This window comes from Limulus polyphemus, unplaced genomic scaffold (genome assembly GCF_000517525.1).
Source record: "Limulus polyphemus unplaced genomic scaffold, Limulus_polyphemus-2.1.2 Scaffold4492, whole genome shotgun sequence".
NCBI classification, from domain to species: Eukaryota; Metazoa; Arthropoda; class Merostomata; order Xiphosura; family Limulidae; genus Limulus; species Limulus polyphemus.
Window position 1 is genome coordinate 84519 of NW_013670102.1, and position 9893 is coordinate 94411.

General features: G+C 37.5%; 1 pseudogene; it reads right to left on the reverse strand.

The window, feature by feature from the left end:
• The window catches only part of LOC106471248, a 43069-nt pseudogene extending 34605 nt beyond the window's left edge, over window positions 1–8464 (reverse strand).
• Window positions 8465–9893: the final 1429 nt, after the last annotated feature.

Here is a 9893-nt window from a genome sequence, read left to right on the forward strand (position 1 = left end):
CTAACGTGAACTGTGTTGTGGTTCATAGATCCAAACTGTTCTCAAATTATCTTAAAGAGAGAATCTAACAATGGAACCACGTTGAAAATGTGAACTGTGTTGTGGTTCATAGATCCAAACTGTTCTCAAATTATCTTAAAGAGAGAATCTAACAATGGAACCACGTTGAAAATGTGAACTGTGTTGTGGTCCATAAATCCAAACTGTTCTCAAATTATCTTAAAGAGAGAATCTAACAATGGAACACGTTGAAAATGTGAACTGTGTTGTGGTCCATAGATCCAAACTGTTCTCAAATTATCTTAAAGAGAGAATCTAACAATGGAACAAATGGTTGAAAATGCGACTAATGATATCTTCAATCTGAACATCTTATTCGAAAACGCGGGCTGAACGGCCAGGTCAGAGACAACCCAGGTTTCACGTATAACCGTAACTAACTAACTTATCAGATACAAGTCAGTCACAAGAGCTGTGTTCGACTTTGATCTGTATAGCGGGATTGTCTGCAACTCTTATAACGCATATATAGCTGAAAGTATCAATGGCACGAACCTCCCACCTTCGGACTTGCAGCCCGGTATGCTTAACACTAGGCCACAGTCAGTACTGAAAATGTACGTATCCTAAAATTTAGGTTAAAATTAAATGGAGGGGTCCTTCCTAGCATCATAGTGATTCTCTACAGCAATGAGTCCTTCCCAGCACCAAAGTGGTTCTCTACAACAATGGGTCCTTCACAGCATCAAAGTGGTTTTCTACAGCAATGGGTCCTTCCCAGCATCAAAGTAGTTCTCTACAGCAATGGCATCAAAGTGGTTCTATACAGCAATGGCATCAAAGTGGTTCTCTCGAGCAATGGGTCCTTCCCAGCATCATAGTGGTTCTCTACAGCAATGGCATCAAAGTGGTTCTCTCGAGCAATGGGTCCTTCACAGCATCAAAGTGGCTCTCTACAGCAATGGCATCAAAGTGGTTCTCTCGAGCAGTTAAACGATGATCATATTTTATTCCAACTTACCAAGCTAATCTTCCGTATTTTTATACCTATACACTCACTCTCTTGAAAGCATTCTTCCCTGACCAGAGCTTTAACCCGGAACCAGCGGGTCAGACTGTTTTCATATCAATACTGAGCCCACTGAATAACCCGAGTTTCAAGCAACTCTCCGATCACTGAAACAGAACCGTGACCGTGCATTGCCTTCACAGCAACATCCACGTTTATACAACTCGAGAAGACAAGTCTCAAGTTGTATTAACTATCAGTTATCAGATACAGGAATAACATTAATTAACATACAATGACCGAGTCAGACTGTGTTAAACTTCCACAATAAACGGTGTCGTGTTAAATGTGGTTCACTTGTCCATGTTTTGAGGTGAGAAAATAAGGAAAATTTGTTTTACCATTCTTCTATGACCTTATGACCCACGACTTTTAAATCCCAGAGATTTCCACGTTTATCAGATGTGTAGCTACTCTGCTAAATAAAATAAAACTTTTCTTTGGGGGGGGAGGAAGCATGACTGAAACGTCAAGTAGCAAAGCCACATTAGACTATCTGCTGTGTCCCCCGCAGGGAATCGAACCCGGGTTTGAGGGTTGTTGCAAATCCGTAGACCAATGTATATTTCAACAGAACAATATAATTCTAACAAGGGAATAATACTAAAAGCCCATCTCTACAGCACAGGAAAAAGTTTTTACGTAACGTCTAACTCTTTGTTATAAAACGCTTAAGTTTGTGTGTGTGTGTGTGTGTGTGAAGAAGGAAAAAGTTGCATATTTTTCACCACAGAAGATTCAGTTAGGCATCGCCTAGAAATCTACAGTTTGCCATTCCGAAATAATAAAATATCAACAGACAGGATCATCCAAAATTTAGTTACTACAATTAACGTTCTATATACGTTATGCATGAGGCAAGACATTGGAACTCGTATGTTCCTTCTACACATCAACATATAACTACAATTAACGTTCTATATACGTTATGCATGAGGCAAGACATTGGAACTCGTATGTTCCTTCTACACATCAACAATCAATGTTCTATATACGTTATGCATGAGGCAAGGCATTGGAACTCGTATGTTCCTTCTACACATCAACATATAACTACAATCAATGTTCTATATACGTTATGCATGAGGCAAGACATTGGAACTCGTATGTTCCTTCTACACATCAACATATAACTACAATCAATGTTCTATATACGTTATGCATGAGGCAATACATTGGAACTCGTATGTTCCTTCTACACATCAACATATAACTACAATCAATGTTCTATATACGTTATGCATGAGGCAAGACATTGGAACTCGTATGTTCCTTCTACACATCAACATATAAGAACTTTACAATATACTTTGTACATTCATTTCTTGGAAAAAATATGTTTACTGCCTATTAAGTAGAACCCAAAAGTGCAACTACGTTACTGTCCATTAAGTAGTACCCAAATATCCAACTACGTTACTGTCCATTAAGTAGAACCCAAAAGTGCAACCACGTTACTGTCCATTAAGTATAACCCAAGAGTGCAACCACGTTACTGTCCATTAAGTAGAACCCAAGAGTGCAACCACGTTACTGTCCATTAAGTAGAACCCAAATATCCAACTACGTTACTGTCCATTAAGTAGAACCCAAATATCCAACTACGTTACTGTCCATTAAGTAGTACCCAAATATCCAACTACGTTACTGTCCATTAAGTAGTACCCAAATATCCAACTACGTTACTGTCCATTAAGTAGTACCCAAATATCCAACTACGTTACTACCCATGTGTTCAACCTATGTTATTCGTACCTAAGTGTCTAACAAAGAATCACTACGACTACTGCTCATAGCAGAGTACACGAGTGAACCTAATTATCCCACTGCACATTAAACCGAACTCACGAGTTCAACTACAAACTTGTTTTTCGTGAACACCTAACAGACTGGTTACTGTCAGATGTATCAACCACAACCTTACTCGCTCTTCGTCCCAACTCCCTAGTTACTGTCAAGTATGTTGACCGCCACTTTGATCACTCTTCGTCCTAACACCCTAGTTACTGTCAAGTATGTTGACCACCACTTTGATCACTCTTCGTCCTAACACCCTAGTTACTGTCAAGTATGTTGACCACCACTTTGATCACTCTTCGTCCTAACACCATAAGGAACTTACTGTCAGATGTAACAATCATAATATAAGTACTTTAACCGTTGTAAACTTACTTTGGATAAACTTACACAGTTGTAATAAACATCACGTACTTAGTCCTTCACAATCACCAATCTATTATCAAACGTACCTACATAGTTTGGTTAAAACGTCATTAGACGAGCGGGTGTATTTTGTATAATAAAAATACGTTACTTTCTATTTGTTGCACCGATCACGTATATTATATGCTGTGAAATATTTCCTGTATTGTTAATATGTAATTTCAGGTGTAATACGAGTTTCTGACACAAGGAGATGTGATTATTATAGCAAAACAACAAGTTTCTGTAAACTAGACTGATAAACTTGTATCTTCTTTATTTGGCTTATTTAGCACGAAGCACGACCAGCCCAAGAAATATCGTTAGTTGTTTCATAATTGCGCACAAAGTTTCACGATGGCTATCTGCGCATAACCGTCCTTAATGTTGAGCTGATAGACTAGAGAGAAAAGGCACTTCGTCAACAGCATCCACCGCCAACTCGCAGGCTACTATTTTTCTCATCGAATAATGGGATTGGTCCCTCATTCTTATAACTCTAAAGCGTATTTTTGCAACAACAGATCACAAACCATGACTAAAGACTTGGATGAAATAGGTGTAGTGTTGATGTGAGAGTGTCTTTCAAAAGATGTTGTTGTTGTGTACACTTCTGAAAGCGTTGAATTATGTTTTTCTGAAGGTGCTGAATTAAGACTATCGTTCTGAAGGAGTTTATTTTATATTACCTTTCTAAAGGTGTTGATGTCAGAGTGCCATTCTCAATTTTGAGTTCAGTATGTCCTTTTGAAGAGGTTGATGTACGACTATCTTTTGATGATGTTTAGTTAAGTGTATCCTTCTGAAGATGATGTACAAGTGTCTTTTGAAGATGTTTAGTTCAGTGTGTCCTTCTGAAGATGATGTACAAGTGTCTTTTGAAGATGTTTAGTTAAGTGTGTCCTTCTGAAGATGATGTACAAGTGTCTTTTGAAGATGTTTAGTTCAGTGTGGCTTCTGGAAATGATGTACAAGTGTCTTTTGACGATGTTTAGTTAAGTGTATCCTTCGGAAGATGATGTACAAGAGTCTTTTGAAGATGTTTAGTTAAGTGTATCCTTCGGAAAATGATGTACAAATCTTTTGAAGATGTTTAGCTCAGTGTGTCCTTCTGAAGATGATGTACAAGTCTTTTCAAGATGTTTAGTTTAGTGTGTCCTTCTGGAGATGATGTACAAGTGTCTTTTCAAGATGTTTAGTTCAGTGTGGCTTCTGGAGATGATGTACAAGTGTCTTTTGACGATGTTTAGTTCAGTGTATCCTTCTAAAGATGATGTACAAGTGTCTTTTGAAGATGTTTAGTTCAGTGTGTCCTTCTGAAGATGTTTAGTTCAGTGTATCCTTCTAAAGATGATGTACAAGTGTCTTTTGAAGATGTTTAGTTCAGTGTATCCTTCTAAAGATGATGTACAAGTGTCTTTTGAAGATGTTTAGTTCAGTGTTTCCTTCTAAAGATGATGTACAAGATGTTTAGTTCAGTGTATCCTTCTGAAGATGATGTACAAGTGTCTTTCTGCAGATGTTCAGTTCAGAGGGTTCTACTGAAGGTGTTTATTTCAGAGTACCTTTCTGAATGGGTTAACGTGAGAATGCCTTTCTAGGAGTTTTTCTCGGATTATTGGCACTGTGCCAAAACATCTGATAATTTGTTACTTAAAATTATCAGTTACATCGTAAGTCCGTACATTGGCGAATAAGTGGAGATTGTAAGCAGATTCATGCATTCCATACATGTGCTGGTGCATGGTCAGGTGACTGTTACTAGCATGTACAAAAATCCCAGGGGATTAGTCACGTGGCTGCAGAACCATGAAACTGCCAGCGGACATCTACAAACATTTCTCGTGATAGCTCAAATGAACAATACTTTATTCAGCATTGAGCCCGTCCCTCTGAACTAGCGGAGGATCGAATTAATTTTAGGAACGGGTTATCGAAAATTGAGTGTATTAGGTCCTACGCTCTAAGTGTCCCCCTCTTGTGGATCCAGTGAGAAACAAACCATAATGGACGATTCCGAAACGAGCTATCTACTCTTAAAATGGAACAGCTAGATTCACGAGGTTCAGCTGGATACCGGATATAACTTTACCGATTTCAAAAAAATACGCCGTATTATAATCGAACAATTTCTCTTAGCATCTACCACTTTAATCGTTCTCCAGACAATAATGGGTTAACTGTGTGACTAGGATTAATACAAATACAATCACTGCTTTCTCTACCGTGTTGTTTCGAAGAACACACAACACGCCTCGTCTCTCTCTTAAGAAGCTGTCCCCCCCCTCCAGTGGCACAGCAGTATCTCTGCGGACTTATACCGCTAGAAATCGGGTTTCGATACCCGAGGTGGGAAGAGCACATATAGCCCTTTGTGTAGCTTTGTGCTTAATAACAAACAACAACAACTTAAGAAACTGAAAATGATAAAAGCCGGTTTTTTGGAGAGCTCCTATATGTACGTTACAGTATTCTATAACATATATATTCTACTATTTGTCCCAAATAACACAAGACGCTCCAACTCTTTTAAGAAACTGAAAAAAGTCAAATAAAAAAATAGAGAACACAGTCTTTTAGATGGATCGCACTTCTTGTGTGTTCTAGTCTCCTAACATATGTAACCTTACGTTATTGATATAATGAGACACCAGAGACCTTGTGCCTTAAGACTAGCTTCCGATTCTCTTCTTCTGCCTGTTGAGTGTTACCGAATTTTTAAGGATCTTGTTAGTCTAGCTTCGTGAAGCTGAAAAGTTCCAGATTTAAACTCTTAAAAAAGTATCTTTTCGCTTTAACAAAGTCGTTTAAAAGTTTAAAAGAAATAAATCTGAGAAATAAAAATCGGATATACCCGATACGTATATATATTACGTTTCAAGTAATGCTCTCCATAGATGAGTTTTATTTATATCAGACACGTTGGACTATACTTTCTACCATAAATAGCTAAACATCTTATTGCAACACGGTAGTTCGGTGATAAAATAGTATATTGAGTACTCTACGAGAGATTTATCAAGTTATCTTACAGATGGTTATGAATTTTATGTCGACACTCTTCGCTTACCTCCATTGCACTGTGCTTCTCTGTTAAACTGGTCATTGCACTTAATATATCTCTGTATAATACTGTACCGTTGGGGTAGTTTTACATCATAATAATTTGTTTTCTGTACTAAAATTCGAAGCGTATTAGTGAATCATCTAATTCAGTAGTTCGTTTTACAAAATGGTATTGGCCCGGCATGGCCACGTGGTTATAGGAAGCTCGACTCGCATTCTGAGGGTCGCGGGTTCCAACAAACATGCTTGTCCTTTCAGCCATGGGAGCGTTATAATGTGACGGTCAATCCCACTGTTCGTTGGTAAAAGAGTAGCCCAAGAGTTGGTGGTAGGTGGTGATGACTAGCTGTCCTCCCTCTAGTCTTACACTGCTAAATTAGGGACGGCTAGCGCAGATAGCCCTCGTGTAGCTTTGCGCGAAATTCAAAAAACAAACAAATTCCAAAACTCAGAATCATAGATAAAGACGAACAATAATAGAAACCTAATATTTCATTTCTACAGGAGAATCATTTGAAATCTAGACATAGACTTGGGATATTTCAATTATAGACGAGTCCACTGAACTTAGGCCAGGTGGCGTTCGACTCATAATCTGAGGGTCGCGGGTTCGAATTCCTGCCACCAAACATGCTTGTCCTTTCAGCAGTGGGGGGTGATAAAATGTGGTAGTTAATCCCACTAATCGTTGGCAAAAGAATAGCCAAAGAGTTGGCAGTAGGTAGTATTGACTAGCTGCCTTCCTCTAGTCTATAACTGTTAAATTAGTGTCGACTCACGCGGATAGCCCTCGTGTAGCTTTTGGTGACATTAAAAACAAACAAACAAAATGATATTTCCATTTTTGGTTTCTCTGATGACATCATCAGTTTCTGAAGATAAATTAATGATACTTCTAACGTTTCGTTTAACGTTATAGTTTTGACACGTAATTTTACTTACTGAACGTATCAGTACTGGTGTGAATGAAGATACCTCATATTTTGATGATGAGTTTATGAAATCTACTTGTTTGTCACTTTAAAACTAATCTGTGAAAATAAAATTAAGGAATCTGTATGAATCAGTGGACACAGTGATATATTTTTTGTACATTCTACATATAGTGCCCCCTGGTGAAAGTTAGGAAGAACCAAAAACTATGATAACACCGTATAAAGGGATCGTCAAAGTGATCTAATCCTGGTAATACTAAACGTTTTAAAGTATAGGCGGGATTACGTGTGAGGGGCAAGGGGGTGAAGTTGCCTCCTACTTTTTTCTGTGGGATATAGTAAACACACGACATTCTCAATAATAAGGTCACTTTTTGCCTCCACTTCCACCTCACACACGCAAACACAAAGACAATAAGTTGGGTGTTGTTACCCTTTGGTAGTAAGTGGCACTTATGATTTGAAACGCAAGTTCAATTAACACTAATATTGTAACAGTAAAATCATGACGTATCGCAAACAACTCTTCAGAAATCAATAGAAATATTTGGGCAAAATGAGTAACAAATTTTTAACTTTTGTCATATTATTAAACGTGCTAAAAACCAGGAATTCACTTACTCTTTGTCTCTCACGTCCGGTAGACTTCTGTGGAGAGAGATCAGGTCACTAACATACTGGTTGAAGGCATTCTTTTCCCACCCTTGCTTTATCAAGGCTTTCTGAGCTTGGGTCAGATTACTTAGTTTAACTGGTTTACCCCTTTCACCTGGGCTGTCAACGTCCCTGGGTGGTGGAAGCACCCCATGTCCCACGGCTCCTGGTACGTTGGCAAATTCATTGTTTCTGTGGTGTTCATGACGCACATCTGGAGGTTGTGTAGTCGAGAATTCTTCTGATAGATTATATTTTGGATGTAGTGTAATAAGTGTTTCAGTAGTTTCTAGATTAATGTTCTTATTGAGATTACTTCTTAATTCTAAGTCTTTATCCACCGTCTCTTTCTCGTTGTAAGCCAGCAGCACCGTGACTACAAACCACGTGACTGGTACAAGCACCAGAACTTTTAGGATAAGACTACGTCTTCTGGGAAACAAAGTCATCTTGGTAAATTCTGTACACGCCACTGGTATAATGAGTGATTATGGATGAAACCTTTAAACATAAACCAGATTGAAACACGGGTCACCTGTTTAAAAGAAAGATGTGTCAATACAAGCAAATAACGATAATATAACAAAAAAGAAGATTTAGTAAAATGAGACAAAAACATTTATATACATATAAGATCCATACTTACACGTGCTCATTTTGTTAAATTATATATTCGGTTTACAATAGCGTGATGTTACACCAGATTACGACAGATAATTTCAATCACATCCCTCTCTGGTCCAATACGAAACACACTTAACTACTGTCACACCTATTACAAACAAACAGATCATTCTTCAATCACTTACGCGTTATACACAATAACAACACTTTTAACTGTTATTTTAAATGCTGACTGGGCATTATATATATACTACAATATAAGTTCAGACATAGTGGGCTTTCGTTGAGTGGCATCTAGGCCTAAAACTCAGCAGTAAAATTGTTGCGAATAATAGAATTAGCATTTAGCAGTCACTATACATTAAGGGTATTATTTGTTTTTTTATTTGGAAATGTAAGTACCAATTATATTAGAATATAAAAGTATTTTATCGATTTATCGATTTTTTTGAAAATTATTTATTAAAGTCTGGAATAGGCAATTCACGATATTTTTACAAAGATTAATTCGGATTTCATATTTTTAGCATGGTGGATAGACCACGCATTTAGGCTTCCAGATTTATGGTTACTGAGGTCGGTGATTCCGAATTATAGATGGCGCAACACTAGCTAGACTGAGCAATGACTAACGTACTGCGACGGGATTCCACAAATGGAAGGAGAAGATGCGTGCACTAGTGTGTAAATCTAATCAAAACTGTTATAACACGGAATTTATTTCCGACAAAGATGGCGACTAGTACAAAACTCTGTATATCTCACAATCAAAACACCATACTCGAACAACGAAAAAATATATAATAAAACGAATTAATGATAATGTTCTGCATTAAAATATTAATAGATTCTGTCCAAAACTAAGCTAACTATATGAATAAGAACTATTTAAAAATAACTTATAAATTACTGATGACAAACATATATAGCAAGCTGACTACAAGTACCAAACGCTACATATATTAATACACCAAAAGGCTAAAACAAGTAGATTATAATAATATATGTATAGATACTCTTGCTGTTAAAAACTTTTTCGGCCGCAATCCCAACAGTAATTCACGAAGTTTGGCCAGCTTGAAAATTTGAATTAACCTTAAATCCTTACCTTAAGAGCAAACATGCTTTATTCCTATAACTTTTTTCCATTTAACAACACTAGCTAGGTACATAGTAACATCAGCACTAGCTAGGTACATAGTAACATCAGCACTAGCTGGGTACATAGTAACATCAACACTAGCTGGGTACATAGTAACATCAACACTAGCTGGGTACATAGTAACATCAACACTAGCTGGGTACATAGTAACATCAACACTAGCTAGGTACATAGTAACATC